Source organism: Malania oleifera, chromosome 3 (assembly GCF_029873635.1).
Source record: "Malania oleifera isolate guangnan ecotype guangnan chromosome 3, ASM2987363v1, whole genome shotgun sequence".
Taxonomy (NCBI): domain Eukaryota; kingdom Viridiplantae; phylum Streptophyta; class Magnoliopsida; order Santalales; family Ximeniaceae; genus Malania; species Malania oleifera.
The window spans coordinates 110,441,994-110,466,877 of NC_080419.1; the positions used below are offsets into that span (position 1 = coordinate 110,441,994).

Here is a 24,884-nt window from a genome sequence, read left to right on the forward strand (position 1 = left end):
CAAAAGAAAATTAAATTAAAAATCCCTTACTAGCCCTTTTGAGATTGAAAAATCTATTTTTTGAATAACCCGTCAAAGATCACATCTCACACTGGTATGTTAAATTATGATATTAATGTTAAAAATTAATTATGAAAATACATAATTAATTTAATTTTAAATTTTGGACCAGATTTGGCAACCCATTATGGTATTATTATGTAATTTTATTATATTTTAATAATAAAAATAGAATTCAACAAAAAAGTAATATTATTATATATGCTATAAAAATATATTATAATTATTCAAAATTTGAGTCTTGTCCCCATTATTTTGGTTAATTGAATTATTATGTCATAAACCAAGCAACCCCTTAGAGTAAACAAATTATAATTTATAAAGCCACGTTTATCGTCATTATTTCATTTTCATGTTTTTGTTCTTTTGAGATCATGCAGCTATAAAACGATAAAAATAGCTCATATCTTGTCCCACAATATTCCCTTTCTATTTCTCCTAGATCCAATACTGAGACTTCCAACATGGAAGTCTCAAACCTTAATACCCATATAGTACCTTATTTTCTTGTGTGAGTTCTTAAGTCATGTACATAAGAAAAAATAAAAACTTAGTTTCCTTTGGAAGATCCCTAAGTTCAGAATTTTCATATTTCTGATCCTGAATTTAAACCTTTGGAGGTAGTGAAACCTTATTTACTTGTGTGAGTTCTTTAAGTCATGCACACACGAAAAAACAAAAACTTAGTTTCCTTTGGAAGATCCTAAGTTCAGAATTTTCATGTCTCTGATCTTGAATTTAAACCTGTGGAGGTGGTGAAAAAAGAGCATAAGACGAGCAGCGATGGACTACACACTCTTGTGTAGCCAAGTCCAATGGACAAGTCCAACAAGAGTCGTCCAATCAGAAAACAAATCAAGAGCTTAACGACTTCTAAATAGAAGCTATTCTCTTAACAACGTAATATTAAATGAAGGAGTATTATTTGTTTGACATCTGAATGAAGGAGTGGTGAGAGTCCTCCGACTGAACTAGCATTTCTTCCCCTACTGTTTCGATCATTACCATCTAATTTTTTCATTTGAAACATTTATCCCTCCTCTTCAACTTGTCTTTTGACAGAGCACAATAAGATTTCAAAGTTCACCTCCTCAATCTCTCATGGGAGTACCCTTTGGTGCTGCGCATTTGGTTGATTGGGGCAGGTTGGAGAATGTTGAAGAGCCTCCAGGTATGGTTGGATTTGGGTCGCCGTCATCAAGCTCAACGATTGCTGGGCAGTGTGGCTGGTTGTAGGAGCTTGGGACGGAGAACACAGCTTCGACAAAGGCGATTCCGACGAGAAAAGTGATTCTGGTGATGGCAATTCTGGCGTGGTCCTGGTGATGACGATTCCGTTTGGGAGGTTTCGGAGGGAGACGGCGTTTGTGGGTGGCTCTGATTTTGATTTGCGATATTTGCAGGGAAGGGTCAACCATGTTATTCCATCCATGAGATTTTTCTTCTTGTAAATTTTCTATAAATATTTGCCATTTGTTTCCGACGGATTCTTGCGACTCCAAAGGGTGATATATATTTTCTGAAAATTTTCCTGTAATCAAATATTTCCCAATAAATTTTCCTGAACATTAGAATTCGTATTTTTTTAAATAATTTTTTTTATGATATCAAGGGTTAAAATAGTAAATATTTGTATTAAGATGTTTGAACAAAATTTTACGAAATAATTTTATTGTTACCATTTAGCGGTTCAAACTGATTTTGAATTTCGTTCACTTATTCGAAACTATAATCAATGTTCAGCGTTCAATGATTAGTTTTACTAAACATTGTTAGAAAAATAATAAAAGACAAAAATAAATATCAATGAAATTAATAATAAATAAAACATATATTTTCATAAGAAGTTGAGTTGTGGAAAGACAATTGTCCTTAAAGCCGATTTCACGCTTACAGAGAAAATATCTCGGTGCATACAGTCACTACATGCACAAGCTCTAGGATTACTCAATAGACTCGATTTTATGAGCACTCACGAACACCAGAGTTACAATAGCAGTTATGTAATAGAAATAGAAACAAAGGGAAAAATAATGATTGGAGTAATTGCAATTGATAGATAAATGACTAAAACCAAGATCAAACAACTATTAAAAACATAAATAGACCTAACGTTGCAAAATACAACGATAGGTGGAGAAAAGAAGAAGAGAACAAGAGAAAGTGAGTGATGGGATGAAAATGTAAGGCCTAGAGCAACTTTTATATAGGCAGCCTAGAGGAGTAACCTCCAGCCCATTCAAATTCCATAATAAACATTACATCTATCGTTGCAAGAATAAATTAAAATCACAAAAAATAGAAAAAAATACCTAGTGATATACCCCAAATATATTACCTACCTAGAAGAGACCAGAGCGCAGCATTATAAGAACAATTATTGCCCAAGTCAACCGCCCGACCGGAGCAATTGACGCCCGCCTTATAATAAGCAGAGCGATTCACGCCAACGAGGTAAGAATCGGAGCGATTCACACCCGCACCATAACTCGCTAATAAATGACATTACACCCTTGGGTCAACTTCCGTCACTATAAATAGGAATTTTGAGAAGAAGCCAAGGTATCTTATTCTAAATACACTTTACTGTTGCATAAAAACCTCTCAAATCCATCCCTTACTTAGGCATCGGAGAGGTCTCCCGGAGTACACCCCAAGTCCTCCAAGCCCCTTTTATTTGTCTCTTTTCAGGTGGTCGTGATCAAGGATCGATTCGTGAAGATTGTTCAATTTTCAATAGCAACACCTAGTAATAACTATTTGAAAACTATTGCCATAAATCTATCTTAAAAGTTATGAAAAACTATTCAAGTAATTTAAATTTAACAACACCAACAGTCCCCTATATGTTTCAAACTAAGAAACAAAACTAAAGAAAAGAAAAAAAAAACAAATGTTGAGTAGTTAGGGAAAGTTATGCAATGGGTGCAATACCTTTTGGTTTAAATTGCTTTTAGAGAATGTGTAATCATGAGTTACAAGAACTTAATAAATTTTAAATTCTTGAATCATCTTCTTTTAGTGTAACTCAATAAACTCACAACCACATGACATTTCTAAATACAAAGCTTTCGGGGGCTAGTATGAATAGGTCATGTACTATACTTAAACTTTTATGAGTGTCTTCGAAAATTTTTTAGCCCAATAACCTTTTATAGGAAGTGGCCCCACTCCCATACTTACATAGGCAAATTCATCAAGTTTGTAATTATAACTAAAAATACTACCTAATAATGGTTATGAATTTATTAAGAGATAAACTCAACATTACTGTCGCGACGTCCCGAACCCGGCCCAGAGAACCAATCTCTGGTTTAAAAATGGGTTCGGCTTGCGAACTGGGAAAAATGAATGTGTATTTTGAAAAAGTGAATTTTCGTGAAAAACGATGTGTGGTGGAGTCGCCACTAACCTTTTGAAGTGTGGTTAGAACACTTGATTACTACCCCGTTAGGGGTAGAATCGGTCTACGTCACCAAAGTTAGGCTCGGGAGTATGGTTACGCAAGGGGAAGGTATTAGCACCCCCTACACGCCCGTTCTTACGAATGGTACCAGATTAATAAAGAGTTTTCCCGAAATAAATGTAATAAGCCTTTAAAGATCACTCCCTTTCAAAAGTCAAAAACAAAATGAAAATACTATATAGGTATTCCCTCAGAACCGGGGCAATCTAGTACTCCGAAGAGTCAATGTTCTCGTTGGCAATCATCGGGAAGGAAAATCGAAAATAGGATACAAAATACGCTCCCGAGGATTTTGAAATCTATAGGTTTTTTTTTTTAAGTATCAAAAATACTATTTCGGGAGGTTTTTGAGATTGGTTCGGGATTGGAATGAATTTTTCTTGTGCCTAAAAAGATATTTTTGTGATTTTTCCTAAGTGTGAAAATGATTTTTGATATTTTTCCCGAATTTTCAAAATAACACAAATGAAATCAATTGAAACCAAAATGTGAAAATACTTTTGGAATTTTTGAAAATTTCATGATTTTTGTGAATTTTATGGATACAACAATAATATACAAGCGAAATGGAGAAAACTGGGGTGAACCAGTTTGGGAATGGTGAGCCGGTCAAACGTTGACCAGTGTGGGGGGGAAAAACCAGTTTAAGGTCTTGGTCGAGACCAATGATTTTCCGGAATCTTCCAATGTCCTTCCGAATACAACAGAATTTTAGACAACAATCACGAAAGTCATGGTTTTTCAAGATATGACTTTAGAATGTTTTTGAAATGAAACTTGAATGTAGGGAAACAAAATTAACCTTTGCCAAAAAATGTTAGAAACTTTCTTGGCTTTTCTTCAAAAATTTGCAAAGGTAAATAAGTTCAAAGCTTAAAATTTTGAATTTTCTTGAAAATTTTTCTGAATTTTTGGTCTTTTATGAAATTTTTTATTTTTTGTTTTTTATGATGTTAAAAGGAAGCTATTTAAAGTAAAGAAAAGTTGAAATAAAGTCCAAATAAAACCAACAGAGGCCGATTCGGGAGGAAAGGGGGATGGAAATGTAACATAGGAAGAGAAGTTATTGGTCTACCTATCGTCTTCTCTCCTTGGTTTTCTTCTCCTGTCTGGATCCGCAAGGTTAGTCTACAGCGCCTTCCCGAGGGTGTCTTGAGTTCCGACTCGATGGGCACTAGGGAATACCTTCTTCAAATGGAGTAAGTGACATGGGCACAAACTGTGTTGCGCCTACTTGCCTTCGGAACATGAGTGGTGCATAGGATATTCCACCCCAGGGACCTAGCAGTGGGACCCAAGGAAGGTTTCCACATCTATATATCACTTTGGGCTGGTCGATCCACGGTGCCTGCCATACAATCCCCTTGCTGACTAGATTGTGAAGTCTGTCTTTCCATTCAGTCCTGCTGGCATGTTCCTCCCAACGAGCTACTTCGAACTCTGCTAAAGGTATTCTGATTGTTGAGAAAGCAGCGCGAAAGAATCCCTGGATGCATGGCAAATGGCTCATCATCCACACATAAAGCAATGGCACACAGCAGGTCAAACGAGCATGTCTCCTAATTCGGCATCTGTTAAGAGATCGGAACGTTTCAGCAAGAATACCGTAGACTGGGTTCACCCCTTCCTTACTTGTGCTACGAAGGCAATGGTGGCATGATCGATGATTCCTAGTTCCTTCGGGAAGATAAGTAGGCCGTAGATGGCTAACGCTAGCAGATGCAGTTGGACTTCTTCCTTTGCCTTCCTTCTTCATCAACTCTTTCAGGCTTTCCCAAGTGACCTTTGAGTCTCCCAGGTTCTGGACCTTAAGCTCGGTGGCCCTGAACAAATCCTTGACAACAGAGGTTCGAGTGGGTGCGTACGTTCTGTAAGGCGTTGGCAGTTTGACCAGATGCAATAGTGAAGTGTATTCTTCTATGGTGGGAGCAAGGTCTACCCCATCCAAAGTAAAGCAGCAATACGACGGATTCCAAAATTCCACCAATGCTTCAATCATGTGGGAGTTTACGGAAACATGCAATAGAAAACCGATGTGCCCGTACGTCTGAGAAAAAGTCAATCGTCTCTGAGGCGTCCACCCTTTCCAAATGTCTCTCAGCTCCTTTAAGGAATTGGATCGAGCGTTGATGTCAACCCTGTCTGGTATCTCAGGCACCGATTCCTCACTTGTGCTGTCGCCCCTCTTCTTTTGTTGACTTTCGGAGTACAATTGTACCACTAGTTCGGCTTCATGATGGACTACTGTGCTCCCCATGAGTCGGATTTTAAACAAAACCTTGGCCAAGCAGATGGGAATGCCTAGAATGAAATGCAGGATGCAACATGTTTTAAATCTCAAGTTATAAACATATTAAATCATAGGGAGAAGGATGGAGCCTCTGTCTTAATCCCGGGGTAATTATGTACATAAGGTCCTCCGAGGCTCTACCCTAGGCAAGGGATTATGGAAAATCATGTGTGGTTAAGCTCTAACCCTTATTGAAAAAGGTCCCCAGATTGAAACTTCATCCTCCCTCACAGAGGTCCGGAAAAAGCTTGCACTGAGCGGAGTGGTTCGCGGGTTCCCATAGGCCATGCCACATGGGAACTGGCACTATTACACTCCTTTCTAATCCTAACTGGGAAAGCCCGGGTGTAGAGCTGTGAGAGTGTGTGAGTTTAACCATTTCAACCTACACCCCCTACCCCACATCCATCCATTATTCAGAACATTCATGCATATGTAACCAAATTTGTACAAAAATGAAAGGGAGTAATCAAAAAGGTTTATTTAGATTTGAGATCGGGATAATTCTTAATTAATCACTGGCTTAACTCTCAACGTCCCCAGCGGAGTCGCCAAGCTGTCGCGACGTCCCGAACCCGGCCCAGAGAACCAATCTCTGGTTTAAAAATGGGTTCGGCTTGCGAACTGGGAAAAATGAATGTGTATTTTGAAAAAGTGAATTTTCGTGAAAAACGATGTGTGGTGGAGTCGCCACTAACCTTTTGAAGTGTGGTTAGAACACTTGATTACTACCCCGTTAGGGGTAGAATCGGTCTACGTCACCAAAGTTAGGCTCGGGAGTATGGTTACGCAAGGGGAAGGTATTAGCACCCCCTACACGCCCGTTCTTACGAATGGTACCAGATTAATAAAGAGTTTTCCCGAAATAAATGTAATAAGCCTTTAAAGATCACTCCCTTTCAAAAGTCAAAAACAAAATGAAAATACTATATAGGTATTCCCTCAGAACCGGGGCAATCTAGTACTCCGAAGAGTCAATGTTCTCGTTGGCAATCATCGGGAAGGAAAATCGAAAATAGGATACAAAATACGCTCCCGAGGATTTTGAAATCTATAGGTTTTTTTTTTTTAAGTATCAAAAATACTATTTCGGGAGGTTTTTGAGATTGGTTCGGGATTGGAATGAATTTTTCTTGTGCCTAAAAAGATATTTTTGTGATTTTTCCTAAGTGTGAAAATGATTTTTGATATTTTTCCCGAATTTTCAAAATAACACAAATGAAATCAATTGAAACCAAAATGTGAAAATACTTTTGGAATTTTTGAAAATTTCATGATTTTTGTGAATTTTATGGATACAACAATAATATACAAGCGAAATGGAGAAAACTGGGGTGAACCAGTTTGGGAATGGTGAGCCGGTCAAACGTTGACCAGTGTGGGGGGGAAAAACCAGTTTAAGGTCTTGGTCGAGACCAATGATTTTCCGGAATCTTCCAATGTCCTTCCGAATACAACAGAATTTTAGACAACAATCACGAAAGTCATGGTTTTAAAGATATGACTTTAGAATGTATTTTTGAAAATCTTGAATGTAGGGAAACAAATCTAACCTTTGCCAAACATGTTAGAAACTTTCTTGGATTTTCTTCAAAAATTTTCAAAGGTAAATAAGTTTCAAAGCTTTAAAAATTTTTGAATTTTCTTTGAAAATTTTTCTGAATTTTTGTGTCTTTTATGAAATTTTTTTATTTTTTGTTTTTTTTATGAGTTAAAAGGAAGCTATTTAAAGTAAAGAAAAGTGAAATAAAGTCAAATAAACCAACAGAGGCCGATTAGGGAAAGGGGGATGGAAATGTAACATAGGAAGAGAAAGTTTATTGGTCTTACCTATCGTCTTTCTCTCCTTCGGTCTTCTTCTCCTGTCTGTGAATCCGCAAGGTTAGTCTACAGCGCCTTCCCGAGGGTTGTTCTTGAGTTCCGACTCGAGGCACTAGGGAATACCTTCTTCAAATGGAGTGACCCGGTACCGGTAGGAAAAGGGATCAATCGATCGCTTGATCTTCTTTCGTTTTCCTCTGCTCCGGTCTTCTTTTCCTATTGATGAGTCTACTAGGGCCGCTCTACAACGTCTTCCCGAGAGTTGTTCTTAAGCTCTGATTTGAGGCACTACGGGGTGCCTTCTTCAAATGGAGTGACTCAACACCGATAGGAAACGGGATTAGTCGACCTCTTGATTTTTACTAAAAAAAAAAGACTAACTTCACAAACTTGTGATAGAAAACTTCAATATTTGAAATCTTCTCCTTACCACCACCAAGAGCTCCTTCCCTTGTGCTTGAAATGAGAGGGCTATTTATAGGCTTAGCTTGGGGTAAGCATAGGAAAGAAGACATAGGGGAGTCATGATGGGGGGAAACAAGTATGGGAGGAAGAATGATGAAGGGAAATTAGCATGGGAAGAATGATAAAAGGAGAAAACATGACATGTGGTGAGTGATGATGGAGGGAACAAAGTATGGGATGAAGAATAATGAAGGGAATATAGTATGGGAAGATTGGTAAAGGGAAGAAACATGACATGTGGTGAGTGATGATGGAGGGAACAAAGTATGGGATAAAGAATAATGAAGAGAATATAGCATGGGAAGATTGATAAAGGGAGGAAACATGACATGTGGTGAGTGATGATGGGGGGACAAAGTATGGGATGAAGAATTATGAAGGGAATATAGTATGGGAAGATTGGTAAAGGGAAGAAACATGACATGTGGTGAGTGATGATGGGGGGACAAAGTATGGGATGAAGAATTATGAAGGGAATATAGTATGGGAAGATTGGTAAAGGGAAGAAACATGACATGTGGTGAGTGATGATGGGGGGACAAAGTATGGGATGAAGAATTATGAAGGGAATATAGTATGGGAAGATTGGTAAAGGGAAGAAACATGACATGTGGTGAGTGATGATGGGGGAACAAAGTATGCTTGCATTTGACAAATTAAAATAAATAAATAAATAATAATAATAATAATAATAATAATAATAATAATAATAATAAGAGGGTTCTAGAAGCTGTGTGGAGCCCATTGGAGATGTGTGGGTCCCACGCGCCATGTGGGGTCCACAAGCCGTTTGAGGGTTACAAAAGCCCGAGCTAGCAAGGCGCCGGATATGTGGATCCGAACTAGCATACCAGAGGGGGTAACGTGCACCGGATGTAGGAATCCGAGCTAGCGTACCAGGAGAAGTGGGGCCCACAAACCGTGTGGGGCCCAATTGAGATATGTGGGGCCCACAAGCCATGTGGGACCTAAAAAGATGTGTGGGGTCCACAAGCCATTTAAGGGTTATAGGAACCCGAGCCAGTAGACACAAGCATGCCAAAAGAGGTAACGTGCATCGGATGTAGGAATCCGAGCTAACGTACCAGAGCAGGTAACGTGCATCGGATGTAGGAATCCGAGCTAGCGCACCAGAGGGGGTAACGTGCACCGGATGTAGGAATCCGAGCTAGCGTACCAAAGAGGGTAACGTGCATCGGATGTAGGAATCCAAGCTAGGGTACCAGGAGAAGTGGGGTCCACAAACCGTGTGGGGCCCAATTTGAGATATGTGGGGCCCACAAGCCATGTGGGACCTAAAAAGATGTGTGGGGTCCACAAGCCATTTAAGGGATATAGGAACCCGAGCCAGTAGACACAAGCATGCCGAAAGAGGTAACGTGCATCGGATGTAGGAATCCGAGCTAGCGTACCAGAGCAGGTAACGTGCATCGGATGTAGGAATCCGAGCTAGCGTACCAGAGGGGGTAACGTGCACCGGATGTAGGAATCCGAGCTAGCGTACCAAAGAGGGTAACGTGCATCGGATGTAGGAATCCAAGCTAGGGTACCAGGAGAAGTGGGGTCCACAAACCGTGTGGGGCCCAATTTGAGATATGTGGGGCCCACAAGCCATGTGGGACCTAAAAAGATGTGTGGGGTCCACAAGCCATTTAAGGGATATAGGAACCCGAGCCAGTAGACACAAGCATGCCGAAAGAGGTAACGTGCATCAGATGTAGGAATCCGAGCTAGCGTACCAGAGCAGGTAACGTGCATCGGATGTAGGAATCCGAGCTAGCGTACCAGAGGGGGTAACGTGCACCGGATGTAGGAATCCGAGCTAGCGTACCAAAGAGGGTAACGTGCATCGGATGTAGGAATCCAAGCTAGGGTACCAGGAGAAGTGGGGTCCACAAACCGTGTGGGGCCCAATTTGAGATATGTGGGGCCCACAAGCCATGTGGGACCTAAAAAGATGTGTGGGGTCCACAAGCCATTTAAGGGTTATAGGAACCCGAGCCAGTAGACACAAGCATGCCAAAAGAGGTAACGTGCATCGGATGTAGGAATCCGAGCTAGCGTACTAGAGCAGGTAACGTGCATCGGATGTAGGAATCCGAGCTAGCGTACCAGAGGGGGTAACGTGCACCGGATGTAGGAATCCGAGCTAGCGTACCAAAGAGGGTAACGTGCATCGGATGTAGGAATCCAAGCTAGCGTACCAGGAGAAGTGGGGTCCACAAACCGTGTGGGGCCCAATTTGAGATATGTGGGGCCCACAAGCCATGTGGGACCTAAAAAGATGTGTGGGGTCCACAAGCCATTTAAGGGTTATAGGGACCCGAGCTAGCAGGCACAAGCATGCCAAAAGAGGTAACGTGCATCGGATGTAGGAATCCAAGCTAGCGTACCAGGAGAAGTGGGGTCCACAAACCATGTGGAAAGGTTTTGACATGAGGTCTCCTCGGAAAGGCCTGGTTAAAATTGGGGTGTCGACAATTACAATCATTGTAGTTGCATTATTTCAACATTGTAGGGATGAACAAAACAAATAATAGTATTAAGGAAACTACTCAATAACTTATTATTGCACCTTGAATCTCATTCATGGGAATTTCAATCACAAACATTGGTAGGGTTGCCATTATTAGTAGTTTTTTTAAGGACTAAAAACACATCTTCCTCGATGCTTCTTTTATAAGGTTGATTTATTTTTCAATAACTATTTCTCAATTCTTGCATTTTGATAATAGTGGTACTAAGTACCCCACATTTTTATGATCACTCTCTAATAACATCTCATTTTGACCATTCAATTAGATGCAGTTAGTCTATAAATACACTAAGCAATGCTAATACTATGGTTATATGCCTATTATCCACTTGAATAGTGCATCACAAATTTACACATTTATGTATTAATTATTATGCTCTAATTTATTTATTTTTTTGTGCCATTTAAGGCTCTTGAATTTAAGTGACTCCATCACCAATCTACTACTTGATCCTATGCAAAAATTGTGTCTCATGTGCACCTATATATCTTGCTTTACAAAAATATTAATTATAATTACTGAACATGTTAATTCAATTGCTTATTACTACCGTCTATTTCACATAGGAATAGAAAACAAAAATTCACTTTTAATAACTCCACAATTAAAGAAAATAAATTTATGTGCCTTACAAAATTCATGTAATAGTATAAATGAAAAAAAAATAGAGTAACAAAATATTAAAATGTTATCTATTAGAAAATAGTAGAAATTAATAATGCCATCTCATTTATGCTCATATGCATTTATCATTTAAATAAACAAGTCAAGACTGGGAAGCAAAAAAAAAAAAAAAAACTTTTAAATTGCTTAAGCAACAATTTTTTTAATATTGAAAATTAATTATAGTAAATGTCAAATAATATTACAACTATTAGCCTTGGTGGCTACACCATCATGGTTTATTGTGTTTTGATGATATTAACCTACTTGTGTTTTCCATCTTTGTAGATTATGGTTAGTACAGGTACAAGTGACACATTCACGAAGTAATGGATCGAAAGCAAAGATTGGACCGAGTTGACAATCGGAGTAGGAAAGATCAAAAGGTCACGTACTCGAAAGAACCCAAGCACAACCAAAGGAAGCTTAATTGTAACATTATTTGTAATAAGGGTTGTGTGTCCGATAGAAATTTTTTGTAACTCTTGTGGGTGTGTTTCTTGCATGATTTCTGAGCAAGAGTTGAGCATTGCATATGTAAACTAGGACACTTGAGTTTATAGGAATGCATTAAAGTCACAAACTCACATTCATGGTTTTCAAAGTTAAATTCAAAGAGTTTGTCAAAAACAATCCTAAACTCAAAATATGTTTTCAAAGGGACAAGTTTTTAACATTCTAGTTTTAAGAACATTTTTATACTTGGTCTTGATTTTGTCAAAGCATGGCTAATGTCCTAAAGCTTTAATAAAGTTAAGTATATTTTTGTAAAATGACATTCTAAGTATATAAGATATCAAATGATCTTTTAATTGTGTTTTCATAAATCAAGATATCTTATATTTGAGGAAATGTTCGCTTGGACAAATTTTAATCTTCATTAGACTTTATATATTTCATAGACTTTTGTCCAAAATTTTTTTAAATCATTAAAAGACTTTTTGACAAGAAAAAATCGAGCAATCGTCGTTTAACGTAGTGCAGCCTTGAGTCCTGGACACTCTTGTGTATTTTGGACATACCTTTTGCTAGAAGAGTCCAAATAGGACGATCTTGATGTCTATGGAAAGTTAAGAAAAAATCCAACAACTTTTGTGTTGATAACTTTTTCTGATTTAGGGTTATAGTTAACCAAAATAGGGGAATGGTCGACCACTACAGGGGAATGGTCGACCAGCAATTCCAATAGCCATTTTTCCCTCATAGACAAGGTGAATGGTCGACTAGTGCAGAGCAATGGTTGACCATTGGGGGAATGGTCGACCATAGAAAGTGAATGGTCGACTAGTGGCCTCGTGCCCAGCACTGTAACGGCTAGAAAAATGCTAGTTTTGTTTGGGAGTTGCTCCCAACGGCTAGTTAACGACTATAAGGGCTTTTTTGGCTATAAATACAAGTCTATAAACTTGTTTAGCATGATTTTGAAGGTCTTTGATCATTCTTAGTGGAAAAACATTATTTTATACAAAACCTAATACATTGCATATTAGTTCTTCATTACATGTGCTCATTCTCTCTTGCTCACTTATTGTGTTTGATTCAATTCTTGAGAGAATAGTGTGAGGTTTGAGTTGTAAATCATATTTGTTCATTGTAAGGAGCATTCTTTGTAATATTTCATCTTCTTGTGAAAAGTTCTTTGTGAACCAAGTTGTAAGATTCTTTGTGAACCGAATCAGTAAAGGCTCTTTGTGAGCTGTAGGGATTTGTTCTCGAGTTTGTAAGGCTTTCTCTGTCGGGGAAGGAGTGATTATAGTGGATTGTGAAATCCTTGGCTTGGCGCTAAGGTGTGGACTTAGGCTGGGTGTTGAACCATGCTAAAAACTCAGTGTTAAGCTTCTCTCTCCCTACCCTTTATTTTTTATCTTGTGCATGATTTAAATTTCATATATTGTGATATAATTTCTTGAATCTTGCCAAGTATTTTGTTTTGTAGAGAGATTTTTTTTAATACGCGAAAAGAGCCATTCACCCCCTCTGATTCTATTGTATATCCTCTGTAGGGCATATTGTATATACTCTCGGGCTATGACGTTTAACAACAGCTATTATAATATTGTGACCGCCACATTCTAAGATATTTTTTAAACTTGAAAATATTTAAATGAGTTTAGTAAAATATTACTATACAAATAACATATTTTTAGGGGTGGCAAAACGGGCGTGAACACGGTGGGTGACCCGTGACCCGCTTGTTTAAATCGGTTTTGGATTTAGCATAAGGTGACCTAATTTATAAACGGGTTAACTCGAACCTGACCCATTTAATAAACGGGTTAGGCGGGTTTGGGTTGGGTACCCGCTGGGTGACCCGTTTAATTTGATATATATATATATATATATATATATATATATTACATTAAAAAAATTAATTAAGGAGATGTACTATTTTCTAAATTTTATGTTTTTTTGTTAAGATATTAATAAATAAAATAAAAAGTGTTGTTGTTGTTGTTTTTTTTTTTTTTTTTTTAAATTATGTCACTTTATATGAAATGTTTTAAAAAATTAAAACACTCGACCAGGGTTTTGCCACATGTCACCACTAAGCCCCAGGTATAAAAATCTTTTTTTCTTTCTTCTCTCTCCCTTTTCTCTTGCTTTCTTTCTCTCTCCTCTCTGCAAACTCTCTCTCTCTCTCTCTCTCTCTATCCTCTCCTCCTCTTCTCACTTCTCTCTGTTTCTCTTCCAGCCCTTCTCAGCGATCCTAGAGCTTGCTCTTTCCTCTCTCTCTCTCTCTCTCTCTCTCTCTCTCTCTCTCTCTCTCTTTCTGTCTTCTATTTTCTTTGTCTTCTCACTCTCTTCGACCTTATTTTATCTTTGATCTCTCTCCTTTGGTTTTTGTAGGGAGGTGATTTTGGAAATCAGTTTGTAGCGGGGACTATTTGATTTGGGCCACGGATAAGTTCCCTAGTCCTCTTTTGGTTCTTCTAGGTTTCCTTAGAGTTTTCTTGGAAGCCAAGCAAGTCCCGGGGTTGAACCGGTTGGGTTCAACTGAGGCTGCGGTTAGGTTTGTGGTTTGGTTTTGACGAAGGCTTAGTCATGTCAAGCCCATTTGGTCTTGACCAATGGCTGGTGGTTAGGTTAAGTTGGACCTGAGTTTAGTTGGGGTTTGGTTTTGAGTCCAGTTGATTAAGTTGGGTTCGATTCAGATTGGGCCCATGTGGGCTTAATTAGGATTTGGGTTTTTTCAAACAGGCCAGGCTCTTAGAAACTGGGCCTTGGAGCTTTTAAAATAGGTTGGGCTTTTTTTTTTTTAACAGGTTGGACTTTTTGAAACTAGGCCCTGAGGCTTTTAAAATAGGCTAGGTTGGGGCCCTTTTTTTTTTTTTTTTTGGAATAACTTGGGGTGGGACTTTTTTAAATGACATAGGTTGGGGCTTCTTAAAGCAGGCCTGGGCCTTTATCAAAACAATGGACTTTTAAAACTTGGTTCTTGGGCTTTGGTTTTTCTAACATGAATAAAAGCATATTATGAAAACAAGGTTATGCATGGAATTGGAGTTGATTCTAACCTCAAGATATCAACTCCTCTAGTCTTCTTGTCTAGAGTTAGTCCTTAAGTTGCTCCTTTTTGGGTGTTGGTTTTTTCTTTGCTCCTGTTTTCTACCCCTGCTCCTTGGTTATATGAAAATCCTTCAGGCTATATAGGATCTTTGGGTCTTTGATCCTTCGATAATCTGAATCCTCAGTTTTCTTAGGATCGAAAGGACTTGGTCCACCCTTCTCTTAACCAATCTTCCACTCCACTCTCTTAATATCTGTGTATATCTTTGAGAGACATCGAATATTACGTGCACGACGTCTCAATTGTGTGTCTCTCAATTGCCCTTGTCTTGTGCGCTGTTCTCCTCTTACAAAGGCCCTTATTTATATGGTTAGGGTCTTGAAAAGTATTAAAACCCAAACCCACCCATTTAGGCAGCAGATCAACCCCTTTCCAATTGCCTATTTTCAAATCCCCTTGCCTTTCCATGCGTGCACTTGCCTTCCAACAAAAAATTCCCATATTAGGCTGAGGCTCATCGAAACCAGATTTCCTTTGCCGATTTCCTTCCATATAAGTTTCAAGCCGATTAATTGGATTAGGGAACAAATCACCATTCTTTATTGCAAATCATTCAATTTTGAGAAACAAATCATTTAATTTGATTTCAAAATCAACCAATTTTAGGAAAGAAATCCCCCATTTTTATTGCTGATTTTTTCCTAATCTTTTCTCTTTGTGCATGTGTGCAGGTGCCAGAAGGGGCATTCAAGAAGATCCGAATATTCTTTGCATGTCCTTTTTTTTTTTGTATATTGTATTTCCCTATATTTATGATGTATTTTTTTTTTTTTGCATTTTATTTCCCTGTATTCTATATTTTTTGTTGTATTTGTATAATAACCAACGTACAATTAGGTCCTAGAAAAAATGGGGTGTCTATAGTTTCATTTCTTGCTTGTGCTTATTTGTTGTTGAATGAAAAATTTAATGAATTTTCCTTTAATTTTTGAAGTCTATATCTTTGGACGCCTTCAAGGTTTCAAGACAGGAGGTCTTTGTCTTTCGCAAGTCCTCTTGGCAGTTTAAGGTCAGGTAATGAGCACCTTTTAAAAGAAAAAAAGGAAAAATTTTGAATAAAAAATCCTCAAAAGGATCGTCGGGAGTTGTGTTCTTTGCACGCTTTTGGGGTCCTAAGGTGAGGATAGTATTTATTCTTTGCAGGGCTATATATCCAATATTTAAAGGTCAGGTAATTGAATAAGGTGAAGAATGAAGGTTGGTCGATCAATTTTGAATGTAATCTTTAGGCTAATCAGGTAGCGTCTGCTAGACAGGTGTGAAAGGGTGTTTATACCTTCCCTTTGGATAACCATACTCCTAAATCCAAATCTGGTGGCACAGACCATTAACTATTGGCTTTCTTGGACCTAAAAAACAAATGAACTAATAGTGTATTAAAAAGGTGTTCTAAGTGCACCTAGAATAAATATATTAGTGCGACCCCATTGTTGTTGTCTTTTTTTTTTTTTCTTTTTTAAAGAAACCTATTTCTCAATAAATTATATTACAACATGTTTCATATCACATAATATTGAGTCTACATGCCATTCAGTCGAAGCATTTTGGATTTTCGATCTCTCCCGTCATGTGGGTTGGCTCTCCGGGACGTTGTGACAATAATCAATGAATAAATTATATTGAATCTCTATTAATGCACTTAATTCCTCAATTAACTTGTTCTATAGGCTATTTTTTTTTTAAATGCATGTTTGTTCTTCTAAATATATATTTTTTTATTGTGAGTTTCATTATGGTAATTTTTCATTCTCACAAAATTTATGTACACACACTTTGTAATATATTTTCTTGACCTTTTTTAAAAAAAAAAAAAACTGTTATAATCTTTTTCTAAATATATAAATCTACACGAAATGTTTGGAATAAACAAATAAAGATTGATAAATTCTTCAATGCTTAAAATCAACTACAAGAATGCATCAATTAGAATCAAAAATTTGTACATTAAACATTTGTGCTAAATGAAAAAAAAAATGTAATAAATGATGCAAAACTTAAAAAATTGTATACTACATTCAAATCTGTTTACAATAGTTATTTGATAAATTATGTTGAATAACTTGATACAAAATAGACTTAGAAGGCACTACTTAATATCATATGTTCAACTATAATTCGCCCCCACGGCATGGTGCGGTGGAAAGATATCAAGAAGTAAGAAGGAGCGTCGGGGGGGGGGGGGGTTCAATTTTAGGTAAATACACTCACGGAGCCAGTAGTACCTGTGGATGGTGAGAGTTTACTTTATGAGCCAACAGGGACCGTGGATGGTGAGAGTTCGTTCTATGACCTAACGGGAACCGTGGATGGTGAGAATTCTTTGTGAACTAGTGGGGATCGTGGATGGTAATGAAGATGTGTCTCGAGAGTCGGGTTGACCGAACGTCTAACTGATGCACAGAAGCCGTGTCTGCATCCGAACTTATACCCTAATCAGCGAGACCTGGGGGCGGAGGACGCTGATCCGTAGGTTTGGTGTCGCACCAGGGGGTCCGAAGGGCTCGTTAGTGGCTGGAGTTCCTATGTAAATAAAGAAAAAACTATAATTCAATTTAAGATTGAAAAAAAAAAACTATGATTTAGAAATTCAGTCAAATATATTTTATTGATAAATAGAAAAGCCAAACTTTCAAAATGGAATTGTAGGATTTATTTTTAAATAAATAAGTTTTATAAATTTCAAACTAAGTGATATTAATTAATTAATTAAAATTTATGTTTTTTTTTGATGCAAATCTATCTATATATTATTTGGAAACTTGCAAATTAAGGAATTACTATTTTTACTAAAAGAAATTGGGCCTTCCTTATTACAAGTCTTGTGATGACCCGGAAAATTGTACTCCAAAATGCTCTGATATCACTTGTAATAACTTGAATATTTCATATTATAATATTCGTTGATACAGACAGCGGAAAACCTTAAATATACATTACCAGAGTTCTAAACTATTCCAATATAATAATATCCATCCCATTATCACAATAAAGATTTGAATTCATTTAAAAACATAAAAAAATAATACAATTTTACACACGATCTTCTATCCCACCCACACTTCACTGCGCTACTCTGATCATTATTGTACTCCACAAGGCATCTGAAAAATATTGGATAATCATGGAGTGAGACACCTCTCAGTAAGACGGAATAGATTATTATCAGTGTGTGACAACATGAGTTTTAGTATTCCAAAAACACATCCATTAAATAATTAACTTTAACTGGAAAAAAACATGTAAAGTTGTACTCGTATCTTCATATATATGCTTGGAAAATACATACTTTTCATCATAGCATACTTATCGTAATAAATTACTCTATATTTAGATGTTGTCTGTTATATATATACACACATAAAACTTTCCTTGAGACATTCATACATCTCGTAATGTAATAACCCCACATGACCGGGTTGTGCGACCCGGAGGCGGGACTTAGTCATGGCTAGCCTATTACCAGGTTAAGTCAAATTTGACGCGTCTGTAGTACGATTGGCCCATCGCAGCCTGGTTCGGACCCAGAGGCGGTCAACATCTCTTCCCAGACCCAATTAACTTCCATTACCAACACTCTCCTCGAGTAGTGTGGTTGCATTATCTGTCATCATCATACTAGCAACGATACTGTACTCTCAATCTGAATCAATCCATTAGAGTTCTACTATCATATAATACATTTCATATAGTTAATGTAATGTCCTCAAAATTTATATCATTTTTTTTTATTTTATAATAAAAATTTGCTCCAATATCTGTATGTAATGGGCACCCCTAAGCAGCGGAAAACACAAATTATATAACCACATATACATATATATATACAATACCAGAATTCAATATTTTCAAACCATAGCTACATAATACATCTCTTTCTCTCTACAGTGTCAACTACCCCAAAAATGCAAAAAAATCTGTCACAAACTCACCCTACAACCAGGGTAATCAAGAAGACTCTCTATCTGCGAGCCTGATCTGCTCGGCTAACTGGTTCACCTGAAAAATGGTAAAGTAATGGGGTGAGTCGACGCTCAATAAGTGGAAATATGCTATTACTAGTGTGTGGCAACCGAGTCGTAAAACTATAATAATAGTATTTAAAACTGCATGATTTGGAAAATCTGTAAACACAGGTATAGAAGCTTAAAACATTTGTATTATCTGAACTTTTTATCATTCATACTGCTATATCATACTACATACGACAAAAACTTTAAAACTGTATACATATACATAATTGTGCTCTTTCCCTAGGACTCTGTATGTCATGATTTGACCCCTTATGACAGGGTTTTGTGGCTCGTAGGCGGGACTTAACTTGGTCGGCCCTCCAGGTAAGTCACTATACTCTACACTACCTCAGTCCGGCCAAAATGCATACTCTCCTATGCGCGGGACTAGCTACTACCTCATCAAACCGGCCCCCTTAACCCAGCGAACTGGGGAGCTGCATACTCTCTAAGCACGGTTGACGGTACCCACACACTATCTGAGATATGTGGTTGCATTCTATCTGTATTAGCAACGGTACCGTGCTCTGTATTCTATATCTGTACTGTATTTTTCTGAAATCTTTCCATAGGGATCTGATACTATATATATATATATATACTATACTCTTTATACCGTTTTCATTATATTTCCAAAATAACCATAATAATATATTGTTGTACTGTAAATACTGTAATATCTGTAGTATCTTGCTACTATAACTGTGTAATCTGTCTGTACTTTCTTTCTATATAATCTAAATGTTATGACATTTAAGAAAACATAACTTTCTATATACACTGTATATACTTTTTTGAATAAATATCTGTATACCGATATATATATAACTATCTATGTAAATCATCTGAAATAAACTGTATATGTATACAAATTTTGTCTGTATAAAATATGCAATTATCTAACTATATCTGTATAACTTAAAATATTGAAAATTTACATAAAACTCCATATCAATATCATATACTTAGGCCACACATGCTTTAAAAATTCATATCCTGTATAATATCTGGTATACATGCATACATATATAAAATTTCTGATAACGTAATTAAATCTCCTAGCATAGTATATTTCCCTTACCTTATCTCTGAAAAGCCCCTACTGTACTCTAACCCTATACCCGCAGGATTCTCCACTCAACACCTTGAAAATCAAATCCCCCAAAACAAAACATCAGTATTTTTTCGTGTATTGTATTTCTTATAACTGAGGGAAAGATAAATATTAAATAAAATGCCTTACCCTGAGATTGGGACGAAATCCAAACCAATTCCACCAACGATCAGCTCCAGCAGACTTGCAGAGAACTTTGCCAGGAGTGTCGTGGTGGTTTCAGATCGTCGATCCGGTATGAAACAGGGCCGGAATCTAAGAGAGAAGGGGTGGAAGACGTTTTAGAGAGAGATGAGGAGTTTCTTGCGCTGATTTTTCATCAAAAATCCGGATTTTCACTATTTATAAAGTCAGATTCGTCGACGAGACACGTCACCTCGTCGACGAGTCCTTTAATAATTTTTTCGACGAACTTCCCCCCTCGTCGACGAATTTCAGACTGTCCAAAAATCCTTCTCGGTATCTTCTCATCGACGAGGCCCTATGTAAGAATTCCGGGTTATTATCTCCAAAGTGCAATGTCGTCGACGAAGCCTGCTGCCACCTTCTATTTCTGTTTCCATTTCCCTTCCTCTTTATTATTTAAAAAAAAAAAAATTATTTTTCGGGTCGTTACAGTTAAACTGTAAAATTATCACATTTCCATAAATTTGTATTTAACTTGATATAATCGCAATTCTGTATAAAATCTGTCATTTCATAACTCTTTATAATACTATTATTTCATAACTCAATACACAATCATCTATGATCAAGACATAGCCATCTGTGATCGGCACATAACCATTTGTAAATCGGCAAAAAACCATCCGTACTCGGTACATAGCCATCTGTAATCGGCACACGGCCATCTATACTCATATCATAATTCCATAATTTTTACAACATATTCTAAAATCAGTATATACTTATGCCACACAATTTGAGTTAATATTTCATAATATAGTAATCATAAAAATCCCAACATGCTTATTTATGCTCTAAATAAATTAAACTCATGCCATACAATTTATATAATAATTAAAATATCATAAATTACCTGGAAAATTCTTATAAATATAAACTCGATAAATTCTAAAAAAGACGTAGGTATGATCCACTTCCCATATTTAAATTTAATTTCTGACATATTTAAAAATACAAATATGATGAAATTCCTGCAGTTTAATCTATTTCTAAAATATCCTCAAACCTAGACATGTATTAAAATCACATAAATATAATTAAATTCATATATTTAGATTTAATAGGGAATATTTAAAATTTGCCAGACATAATCTATTCCCCTTACCTTATCCTCAAAGTGGTGCCTATGCCGTTCAAGCCACGAAATCTCCCCGATTAAAACATTGGTGGCCGAAATTGGAACTCAAGGATATTTTCTATTCTTCAATTGGCTCTCGTTTCACCGAAAAATTGAGGAGAGAGAGAGAGTTTGACGAAAGAGAGAGAGAGATTTTGAGCATAGAGAGAGAAACATCCCGGGGGGGTCTTTGATTTCCAATTGAATTCAATCCTAAAGTCAGAGAGACTTCAAGTTTTATATATATATATATATATATATATATATATATATATATATATATATATAATTATAATATTATAAAAAAGGGCAGCCTGGTAATTTTTGGGGTAATTACAAGTCCAGTCAAATTTGATAAGCTTGCAAATGAATTTCACAAAATAAAGGTAATAAGTAATTTTCTACGAAAAAAAATTTAAATATAAATATTGATTTGAGTTTACATTTTAAATTATAGAACCTAGAGCACATGACTTCCTTTGCATATGTATTTACTTAAGAACTTATTTATAAAGAAGTGAATCTCTTTCTTTATTTCTTCCTTTTTTTCATTTTCTTTTTTTACATTCTAAATATTGTTCTAATCAATTGAATATTACAAATGTTTTTGAAATACTTATATGTGTGCTTTAGTTTTGCTTTACGTGATTTTTTTATGTGTAAATCAATTATATTTAAAAAAAAATAATATTCTATTAAGAAGAAATAAAAATAAAGTAATATGCATTTTAATAATTAAGCTAGGCACGTGCATTGCATGTGCCCGTCCAACCAATCAAGCACTTAAGGACATAAATGGAAATATATTGAAAGAAAGAAATTTGAATGTTGTTTGTGTGGATTGTTTTAGCAAGACATTATATCAATGATGTTTAAGAACATAGACGATTGGTTTAATTTTCTGATTTGCATAAGTGCATGTAGTTTTATCATTCCCAATAGTAAGAGTATATTATACATTTACACATATGCTCCATAATTAATGACCCAAAGACATAGATAGTGCAGTGCAACACAAACCCACTTCTAGATATGCGACAAAAGATTGCTGACCATGCATGGGGCCTACACATATAATTGACAAAGAAAAATTAGTGAATTATATACAAAGGGATCAAATTGAAGAAGCTCGGATCCCAACTTAATCATATATATATATATATTGAAGAAGAGCTCGGATCACAATCAGATCATATATATATATAGTGTTATGTTTTTATCCTATAGAATAGTTCTACATTGGTATAAAAAGTTGTTTTAAATTTTTTGTATTATTTGTTCCACATTGAAGTGTTTTTTGGACTTAAAATTGAAGTTATATAAAGAATTCAACTCTCTATTTGTAAAACACATCTCAAAGTTGTACTTTATCAAGAAATAGTGGATTGATCGTCGGCGTCCGAGGACGTAGGTAATTTTATACCGAACTTCGTTAATTTCTTGTTTTGTTCTTTTTTCTGTTTTATTATTAGTTTCTGCATTGTTTTAGTTTCTTATATATTCAATAGCAATAGTTGTAGTATTGATGTTTAGCATAAGTGGGGTGCCAGATACAACAATTAGTATTAGAGTTAGGTTGAATAGTGTCGATACAGAGGTGTTCCTTTATTAGGATCCTTGATTTCACATTTGATGCCTAAAAAAGACCTTGTCTAAGTGAGTGCTCAGAGACCATTGCAGTTCAATCGCTCCCTGGAGGTTGGCCTGGTCAAAGTGAAATTTCATAAGATAAAACAGAGTAGACACAATTGGTACGTACTATTCATCGTAGGCCTTTTGCTTTGTTGGTTGCTATTGAATATATAGAAGATGACAGAAACTAGTGCAGCAGTAGAAGAAACTCTGTCCACACGCACTCCAATCCCTTCGGCTTCGACATCATCATCGAAGACGATAGCTAATGCTCGGTTTGAGGTGGGGAAATTTGATGGTACCAATAATTTTGGTATGTGGTAATGTGAGGCGGTGGACATCTTGTATCAGCAAGAACTAGATATTGCTTTGGATGATAAACCAGTAGATATGGGTGACAAAGATTGGGAAAAGACCAATCGTTAGGCATATGGTACGATTCGTCCATGTCTCGCTAAAAATAAGAAATATTATGTTATGAGGGAGACATCTGCAAAGAAAATTTGGAAGACATTGGAAGATACATTTATGACCAAGAGTTTGGAAAATCGGCTCTATTTGAAAAAGAAATTGTTTTACTTCCAATATCAACCAGATATTTCGATTAATGATCACATAAATGCTTTCAATAAAATTTTGGTCGATTTGTTAAATTTGGATGAAAAGGTGAAAGATGAGGATAAAACCATATTGTTACTGAATTCTCTTCCTGATGAGTATGAACATTTGACCACCACTTTATTGTATGGGAAAGATAAAGTTATGATAGTGTTTGTACTGCATTGATTAGTACTAAATGCAGAAAGAATGACAGAGTGTCTATAAGGAAACAACAGAAGCACTAACATTAAGGGGATGTTATTAGAGTCGTATGCCTAGAAGGAAGAGTAAATCTTATGGGAGGAGTAAATCTCATAGGAAACCTGCTAAAGATGAATGGGCCTTTTGTCGTGAGAGAGGGCATTGGAAGAAAGATTGCCCTAAATTACAGTAGAAGAATAAGGGCAAAACACATTCTAATGCCAATATAACCAATGATGATGAAAGTGAGTCAGATTTTTCTCTTGTTAGAACATTTTCATCACATTATTTTGGTGAGTGGATTTTGGATTCTGGTTATTCCTATCACATGTGTCCTAATAGGGAATGATTTTCTAATTTTGAAGAATTAGATGGCGGGGTTGTTTTTATCGGAAATGATAATACTTGTAAAAAAACTAGAATAGGATCAATACAGTTGAAATGTCAAGATGGAACTATTAAGACCTTGACTAATGTTAGGTATGTTCCAAGCCTAAAGAAGAATCTGATTTCATTGGGTGCCTTAGAATCAAAAGGGTTCACTATCACTTTGAAAGATGGAACCTTAAAGATTAAATTAGGTGCGCTGGTGGTAATTAAAGGAATAAGGAAAAATAACTTGAATTATTTACAAGGTAGTACAGTTATTGGCTCAGTAGCTGTTGTTTCTAAGAAAGATGCAGGTTCAGATACAACCAGGTTATGGCATATGCGATTAGCACATGCAGGAGAAAAATCTTTGCAACAATTAGCTAAGTGAGGTTTGTCAAAGGGTGTAAAGGAATGCAAACTTGAATTTTGTAAGCATTGCATTCTGGGAAAACAGACTAGAGTGAAATTTGACACTACAATCCACCAGTTTGAAGGTATTTTAAACTATATCCATACAGATGTATGGGGGCCCACAAAAACGGCTTCGTTGGGTGGTATGCACTATTTTGTCACTTTTGTCGATGATTTTTCCAGAAGAGTTTGGGTATATTCTATGAAACATAAAAATGAAGTGTGTGATATTTTCCTTAAGTGAAAAAAATTAGTTGAAACTCAAACTGGTAGAAAGATTAAACGGCTTAGATCAGATAATGGTGGTGAATACACGAGTGACCTATTTATGAAAGTATGTTAGGATGAAGGTATTACTCGACACTTCATAG

The 24,884-nt window shown here is 36.5% G+C and overlaps 1 long non-coding RNA gene across 1 annotated transcript; it reads left to right on the forward strand.

Moving 5' to 3' along the window:
- The first annotated feature begins 965 nt into the window (after positions 1-965).
- Positions 966-1,636, forward strand: LOC131151040 (uncharacterized). The gene is made up of 2 exons (XR_009135680.1): positions 966-1,011; positions 1,123-1,636. It is a non-coding gene; the product is annotated as an uncharacterized LOC131151040 (long non-coding RNA).
- The last annotated feature ends 23,248 nt before the right edge of the window (positions 1,637-24,884 follow it).